Genomic DNA, 8,823 nt, shown 5'->3' on the forward strand with positions numbered 1-8,823 from the left:
ACTCCCATCACACAAAAGCCCTGGACCAGATGGTTTCACAGGAGATTTCTACAAAGCATTTAAGGAAGAACTAACCCCTATCCTTCACAGACTATTCGAAAAAATCCAAACTGATGGAAGACTCCCAAACTCTTTTTATGAAGCCAATATCATCCTAATCCCAAAACCAGATAAAGACACAACGAAGAAAGAAAACTTCAGGCCAATATCGCTGATGAACATAGACGCTAAAATTCTCAACAAAATATTAGCAAACCGCATCCAGCAATATATTAAAAAGATCATCCACCATGACCAAGTGGGATTCATCCCAGGGATGCAAGGATGGTACAATATTCGCAAATCAATAAACATAATACATCACATCAACAACAGCAAAGACAAAAATCACATGATCATATCAATAGATGCGGAAAAAGCATTTGATAAGATACAGCACCCATTTCTGATAAAAACACTCAGCAAAGTGGGAATAAAGGGAGCAGTCCTCAACATAATTAAGGCCATATATGAGAGACCTACAGCCAACATCACACTCAATGGACAAAAACTTAGAGCTTTCCCACTAAGATCAGGAACTAGACAAGGATGCCCTCTCTCACCACTCCTATTCAACATAGTATTGGAAGTCCTAGCCACAGCAATCAGACAAGAAAAAGCAATAAAAGGCATCCAAATTGGAAAGGAGGAAATGAAACTGTCACTGTTTGCAGACGACATGATAGTGTACATGGAAAACCCTATAGACTCCACTCAAAAACTACTCGACCTAATAAATGAATTTGGCAAAACAGCTGGATACAGAGTCAATACCCAGAAATCAAAGGCATTCCTGTACACCAGCAACGAAACTGCAGAAACAGAAATCAGGAAAAAAATCCCATTCGATATAGCAACAAGAAAAATAAAGTACCTAGGAATAAACCTAACCAAGGAGGTAAAAGACCTGTACTCAGAAAACTACACAACACTGAAGAAAGAAAGGAAGGAAGACACAAACAAATGGAAGCATGTACCATGTTCATGGATTGGAAGAATCAACATTATCAAAATGGCCATACTACCCAAAGCAATTTATAGATTCAATGCAATCCCTATTAGAGTACCTATGACATATTTCACAGATATAGAACAAACATTGCAGAAATTCATATGGAACCATAAACGACCTCGAATAGCTGCAGCAATTTTGAGAAAGAAAAACAAAGCAGGAGGGATCACAATACCTGATATCAAACTGTATTACAAGGCCACTGTAATCAAAACAGCCTGGTACTGGCATAAAAACAGGCACATAGACCAATGGAACAGAATAGAGAGCCCAGAAATAAACTCAAGTCTATACGATCAATTAATATTTGACAAAGGAGGCAGGAGCATAAAATGGAGCAAAAACAGCCTCTTCAACAGATGGTGTTGGGAGATCTGGACAGCTACGTGCAAAAAAATGAAACTCGATCACCAACTTACGCCATACACGAAAATAAACTCAAGATGGATAAAAGACTTAAATATAAGCCGTAACACCATAAAAGTCCTTGAGGAAAACATTGGCAGGAAAATCTCAGACATTCCACGCAGCAACATCCTCACAGACACATCCCCTAAAGCAAGGGACATAAAGGAAAGAATAAACAAATGGGACCTCATCAAAATAAAAAGCTTCTGCATGGCTAAAGAAAACAGCACCAAATTACAAAGAGTACCAACAGTATGGGAAAACATATTTGCCAACGATACCTCAGACAAGGGCCTGATCTCCAAAATATATAAAGAACTCACTCGACTCCACTCCAGGAAGACAAACAACCCAATTAAAAAATGGGCAAAGGACTTGAACAGACACTTCTCCAAGGAAGACATACAGAGGGCCCAGAGACATATGAAAAGATGCTCAGCATCACTAGCCATCAGAGAGATGCAAATTAAAACCACAATGAGGTATCATCTCACACCAGTCAGAATGGCCAACATAAACAAATCCACAAACAAATGTTGGAGAGGATGTGGAGAAAAGGGAACCCTTGTGCACTGTTGGTGGGAATGCAGACTGGTGAGGCCACTGTGGAAAACAATATGGAATTTCCTCAGAAAACTAAAAATGGAACTGCCCTTTGACCCAGTAATTCCGCTGCTGGGATTATACCCTAAGAACACTGAAACACCAATCCAAAAGAATCTGTGCACCCCAATGTTCATAGCAGCACAATTTACAATAGCCAAGTACTGGAAGCAACCGAAGTGCCCATCAGCAAACGAGTGGATCCAAAAACTATGGTATATTTACACAATGGAATTCTACGCAGCAGAGAGAAAGAAGGAGCTTATACCCTTTGCAACAGCATGGATGAAACTGGAGAGCATTATGCTAAGTGAAATAAGCCAGGAAGTGAGGGACAAGTACCATATGATCTCACCTTTAACTGGAACATAAGCAATAGAAGAAAAAAGCAAACAAAATATAACCAGAGACATTGAAGTTAAGAACAATCTAACAATAGCCAGGGCGGGGGGTGGGGGGTGGGGGCGGGGATAGTGGGAAGAGGGTATTACAGGAACTACTATAAAGGACACATGGACAAAACCAAGGGGGAGGGTGGAGAGGGGGGAGGGAGGTGGGTTCACCTGGGGTGGGGTAGAGGGATGGGGAGAAAAGGCATACAACTGTAATTGCATAACAATAAAAAAAAAAAAAGATTTAAATAATACAATCAAATGATATAAAGAAGAAAGAGAAAATCAGGAGTAACTTAACCATCTAAAGTTAATCACTGTTCAAGTGAGTAATGTCCAGATACACCAAATATATTAAAATACGTAGACATATTTTAAACCAATGGTAGTCACACCGTTACACTATGGGATAATTGTTGGTTACACCACAATCATCCACGCTATTTTGCAGCTCTTTTCAAATTTAAAATAATGAGGACTTTTTTGTCAACAAATGCCATTAGACACCATGCTAACTTGCAGCTTCACATTCCACTATGTGCTCACTCACTTGTTCAGTTTTGACGATCCTTATTTCTAATTCTTTAATATTATAAAGTTTGTCAAGAACATTCTTGTTCATATATGTTTTATGCATACCTAATTATTTCATAAATTCCCAGAAGTGAAAATTCTTGTTAAAGAGTATACCTATCCAAAATGTTGATGTAAGAGACTGTATTGCTTTCTAGAAAGATTGCTCCAATTCCTACACTTACCAACAGCAAATGTTATGAATCATCTTCATCTTTACTCTAGTAAAAGGTGAAGGTGTATATCTCATCGTTTTTATTTGAATTTCTGTGATTACCAGTGAAGCTGGATACCTTCACAATGTTAAATGGCCATAATTTTTTCATTTATTTGCCTGTGCATGACAATTACCTGAAGATTTACCCATTTTCTATTGGGATATTCATCTCTCTTTTTCAATTTTGGTAAGAATTGCTTTACATTAAGGATTTTAATCTAACATTTCCCCCTCGACATATTATTTTTAATTATTTTTATTTTTAATTTTAATTTTAATTAAAATTTTTTTCAATTACAGCTTCATTCAATATCATTTTGTATTAGTTTCAGGTGATATCAGTATATTGGGTACACAATCATATACTTTACGAAGTGTTTCCCCTGATATTTCCAATAACCAACTGGCACCATACATAGTCATTACAGTATTAGAGACTATATTTCCCATGCTGTACTTTACATCCCTGTGACTATTTTGTAACTGCCAATCTGTACTTCTCAATCCCTTCACCTTTTTCACCCAGTCCCCCAACCCCACTCCTCTCTGGCAACCATCAGTCTATTCTTTGTAGCTATTCATCTATTTCTGTTTTATATGTTCATATATGTCATTTTTTAGATTCCACATATAAGTAAAGTCACAAGTGACATTTCTCTTTCTCTGGCTGACTTTTTTCACTTAGCATAATATTCTCTATGCCCATCCATGTTGTTGCAACTTGTAAAATTTTCCATTGTATATATGTCTCACAGCTTTTTTTATTCACTCATCTATTGATGGGCACTTGAGTTGCTTCCACAGGTTGGCTATTGTAAATAGCACTACAATAAACATAGGGATGCATATTTTTTGAATTAGTGTTTTGGGTTTCTTCGTATAGATACCCAGAACTGGAATCACTGAGTCATAAGGCAATTCCATCTTTAATTTTTTGAGGAACCTCCATACTGTTTTCCACAATGGCTGCACCAACCTGTATTCCCACCAAGAATGCACAAGGGTTCCCTTGTCTCCACATCCTTGCCAGCACTTGTTGTTTATTGATGATGGACATTCCAACAGGTTTGAGGTGATAGCTCACTGAGGTTTTAATTTGCATTTCTCTGATAGTGACGTTGAGCATCTCTTCATATATCTATTGGTTATGTCCTCTTTGAAGAAGTGTCAATTCAGGTCCTTTACCTGTTTTTTAATTGGATTTTTTTTTGGTATTGAGTTGTATGAGTTTTTAATAAATTTTGGATATTAACCCCTTATCACATGTATCATTGGTGAATATGTTCTCGCAAACAGTGGGTTGTCTTTTCATTTTGCCGATGGTTTCCTTTGCTGTGCAAAAAGTTTCAGTTTAGTGTAGTGCCATTTGTTTATTTTTTTTCTTTTGTTTCTCTTGCCTGAGATATACAAGAAAAAGTATTACTAAGAGAAATGTCTGAGATTTTACTGCCTATGCTTTCTTCTTGGGTTTTTTATGGTACCTAGTCTTACATTTAAATCTTTCATCTATTTTGAGTTTATTTTTCTATATGGTATAAGAAGGTGGTCTAGTTTTATTTTTTCTGCTTGTATCTATCCAACCTTCTCAAAACCATTTACTGAACAGGCTGTCTCTACCACATTTTACATTCTCGCCTCCGTTGTCAAATATTAATTGACCATATAGGTGTGGGCTCTCTATTCTGTTCCATTGATCTATATATCTGTCTTTATGCCAGCACCATGCTGTTTTGATTACTATGGTCTGATATCAAGTAGTGTTATTCCTCCAACTTTATACTTCTTTCTCAAGACTGATGTGGCTATTTGGGACCATTTGTGTTTCCATATAAATTTTTGGAATTTTTGTTCTAGTTTTGTGAAATACACCATTGGTATCTTGATAAGAATTGCATTGAATCTATAGATTGCCTTGGGTAGAATGGACATTTTAATAATGTTACCTCTTATTATCCATGAGCACGGCATGTGCTTCCACTTATTTGTATCTTCTTCAATTTCTTTCTTCAGTGTCTTATAATATTTTCAGCACAGGTTCTTTACCTATTCCTAGATATTTTATTTTTGGACACAATTGTAAATGGGATTGTTTTCTTAGTTTTCCTTTCTGATAATCCATTATTGGTATATAAAAATGCAATCTATTTCTATTTCTGAAGATTTATTTTGTATCCTGTTACTTTACTGAACTTATTTATCAGTTCCAGTAGGCTTTTTTTTTTTTTTTTTGGTAGAATCTTTAGGGTTCTCTATATATAGAATCATGTCATCTGCAAATAATGAGTTTTACTTCTTTCTTTCCAATTTGGATGCCTTTTATTTCTTCTTCCTTCCTCATTTCTGTGGCTAGGACTTTGATTACTAAGTTGAGTAAGAGAGGTGAACGTGCACATCCTGTCTTGTTCCTGATCTTAAGGGAAATGCTTTTAGTTCTTCCCTATTGAGTGTGATGATAGCTGTGGGTTTGTCACATATGGCCTTTATTATTTGGAGATATATTCCCTCTATTTGCACTTTGCTGATGATTTTTATCAAAATGGGTGCTGGATTTCATCAAAAGATTTTTCTGTATCTATTGATCTGATTTTATGATTTTTATTATTAATTTTGTTCATGTGGTGAGTCACATCAATCGATTTGCAGATATTACACCAACCTTGCATCCCAGGAATAAATCCCACTTGATCATGGTGTATGATCTTTCTAATGTACTGTTGGATTTGTTTTACTAATAGTTTGTTAAGTATTTCGCATCTATGTTAATCAGGGATATTGTCCTGAAATTTTCTTTCTTTGTAGTGTCTTTAACTTGTTTTGGAATTAGGATAGTGCTGACCTCATAAAATGAGCTTGGGACTCTTTGTTCCTCTTGAATTTTTTTGGAATAGTTTGAGAAGAGTAAGTGTTAGTTCTTCTTTGAATGTTTGGTAAAATTCACCATTGATGCCATCTGGCCCATGACTTTTGTTTGTTGGAAGTTTTTTGATTACTGCTTCAATTTCACTAGGTGTAATTAGACTGTTCAGATTTTCTGTTTCTTCCCGATTAAGTTTTAGGAGATTGTATATTTCTAGGAATTTATCAATTTCATTCATATTGTTCAATCTGTTGGCATAGAGTTGTTCATAGTATTTCCTTATAATTCTTTGTAGATCTCCGGTGTCAGTTGTTACTTCTCTTTCATTTCTGATTGTATTTATTTGAGTCCTCTCTTTTTCTTGATGAGTCTGGTTAAAGGTTTACCAATCTTGTTCATCTTTTCTAAGAACCAGCTCTTGATTTCATTGATATTTTGTAATTTTTAAGATTTTATTTTGTTTATAATTGCTCTAATCTTTATTATTTTCTTTTTCTGCTCACTTTGGGCATTGTTTGTTTTCTTTTTCTAGTGCTTTAAGTGTATGGTTGGATTGTTTATTTGAGATTTTTCTTTTTTCTTTTCACTTTAGGATATTTTTTTCATTGCTTTTAGAAAGAGAGAAAGGAGAGAAGATGGGAGAGGGAGAAACATAGATGTGAGAGATGCCTATTGGTTGCCTCTCATATGTGCCCAGACTAGGGATCAGCACCCAGACTAAGGATTGTACACATCCCGATTAGGGGTCACAGGTACCCAGACCAGGTATCAAATCTGCAACCTAGGCATGTGTTCTGACCAAGAATTGATCCTGCAACCTTTTGATTGTGGAATGATGCTCCAACCAACTGAGCCACACTGGCCAGGGCAAGATTTTTCTTGTTTCATGAGGTAGCCCAGTAATGCTATAAATTTCCCTCTTAGAACTGCTTTTGCTGTGTCCTATAGATTTTGGGTTGTTGTGTTCTTATTTTCCTTTGTTTAAAGGTATTTTAATTTCTTCCTTGATCTCATTGTTAACCCTTCATTGTTTAGTAACACGTTATTTAGCCTCTATTTGTTCATATGTTTTTCAGTTTCTTTTCTTGTGATTGATTGATTTCTAGTTTCATACCATTATGGTCAGAGAAGATGCTTGCTACAATTTCAATCTTCTTAAACTTAGTGAGACTTGTTTTGTGTCCTAAAATGTGGTCTATCCTAGAAATTATTCTATGTGCCCTTGACAAGAATATGTATTTTACTGCTTTGGTGTGAAATGCTCTAAGGATATCAGTTAAATACTGATATCCTTAGGTATTTAAGCTAAGGAGCATTTAAGCTATCTGATCTAGGCCACTATTTCATTGCTGATTTTCTATCTAGAAGATCTATCCATTGATGTCAATAGGGGCTTAAAATCCCCTACTATGACTGTATTATTGTTGATCTCTCCCTTTATATCTATAAAGATATGCTGTATACATTTATGTGCTCCTCTGTTGGGTACAAAAATGTTTACATGGGCTATATCCTCTTTTTGGATTGATCTCTTTATCATTATATAGTGTCCTTCTTTGTCTCTTATGATAGCCTTTGTTTTAAAGTCTATTTTTGTCTGATAAAAGCATTGCTACCCTGGCTTTTTTTTTTTTAATTTCCATTTACATGAAATAATCTTTTTTTGTCCCTTACTTTTAGTTTATATGTGTTTTTTTGTTCTGAGGTGAGTCTCTTGTACACAGCATATGAGGTTGGTCCAGAAGGTATCCAGACATGTAACATCAAACATAGAGACATTTATTGAAGAAGATACAAGATACGTGAGTGCTACTTCCATGTACATACATAGGAGAAACACATACATAGGACAATGATGCCTCAGTCCTCTTCAAACTAGGCACCTTGGAACCTCACACAGTTCTCCCAATCTCCATCAACTGCCCCATCATATTTTTTCTGAATCTCATTGATAGTCTGAAATCTCTTCCCTTTCAAAGGTTATTTTAGCTTTGGGAAAAGCCAGAAGTTGCAGGGTACCAAATATGGGCTGTAGAGGGGCTGACTCACCTGGGCAATTTGATGTTTTGCCAAAAAACTCTGCATAAGACGTGATGCATGAGTGGGTGCATTGTCCTGATGAAGCTGCCAGTCACCAGTTGCCCATACCTGTGGCCTTCTGAATCATCTGAATGGTTTCCATGGAGGAAAGTTCAAGCTTAATGCAAAATTTGATGCATATTTGTTGCTCTACTCACTCAATCATTTTGAATGTGGCAACCACACAGTACACATGGTCACTTAACTGCGTCTATCGCCCCCACTGACTAGTATGTGAAGTCGTCATTGTTCACACATGTGCATTCCAGGACACTCTCCTTGGCTGCCAGGTTACATCAATGTTGCACAAACTGTTCTTGTTATATTAACAATGGCTAGACTTTTTCTGGACAGACCTTATATATATGGGTCTTGTTTTCTAACCATTCGGCTACCCTATATCTTTTGATTGCAGCATTTAAGCTATTTACATTTAAAGTGATTATTGGTAAGTATACTATTTATTGCCATTTTCTTCTTTATAACTATGTTTCTCTTTTTTTCTTCTTCTTAAAAGAGACCCTTTACCATTTCTTATAATACTGGTTTGTAGGTAATGAACTCCTTTAGCTTTTTATTGTCTGAAAGCTCTTTATTTCTCCTTCAATTTTAAATAATAGCCTTTCTGGGTAAAGTAGTCTGG

The sequence above is a fragment of the Desmodus rotundus genome, chromosome 3 (genome assembly GCF_022682495.2).
Source record: "Desmodus rotundus isolate HL8 chromosome 3, HLdesRot8A.1, whole genome shotgun sequence".
NCBI classification, from domain to species: domain Eukaryota; kingdom Metazoa; phylum Chordata; class Mammalia; order Chiroptera; family Phyllostomidae; genus Desmodus; species Desmodus rotundus.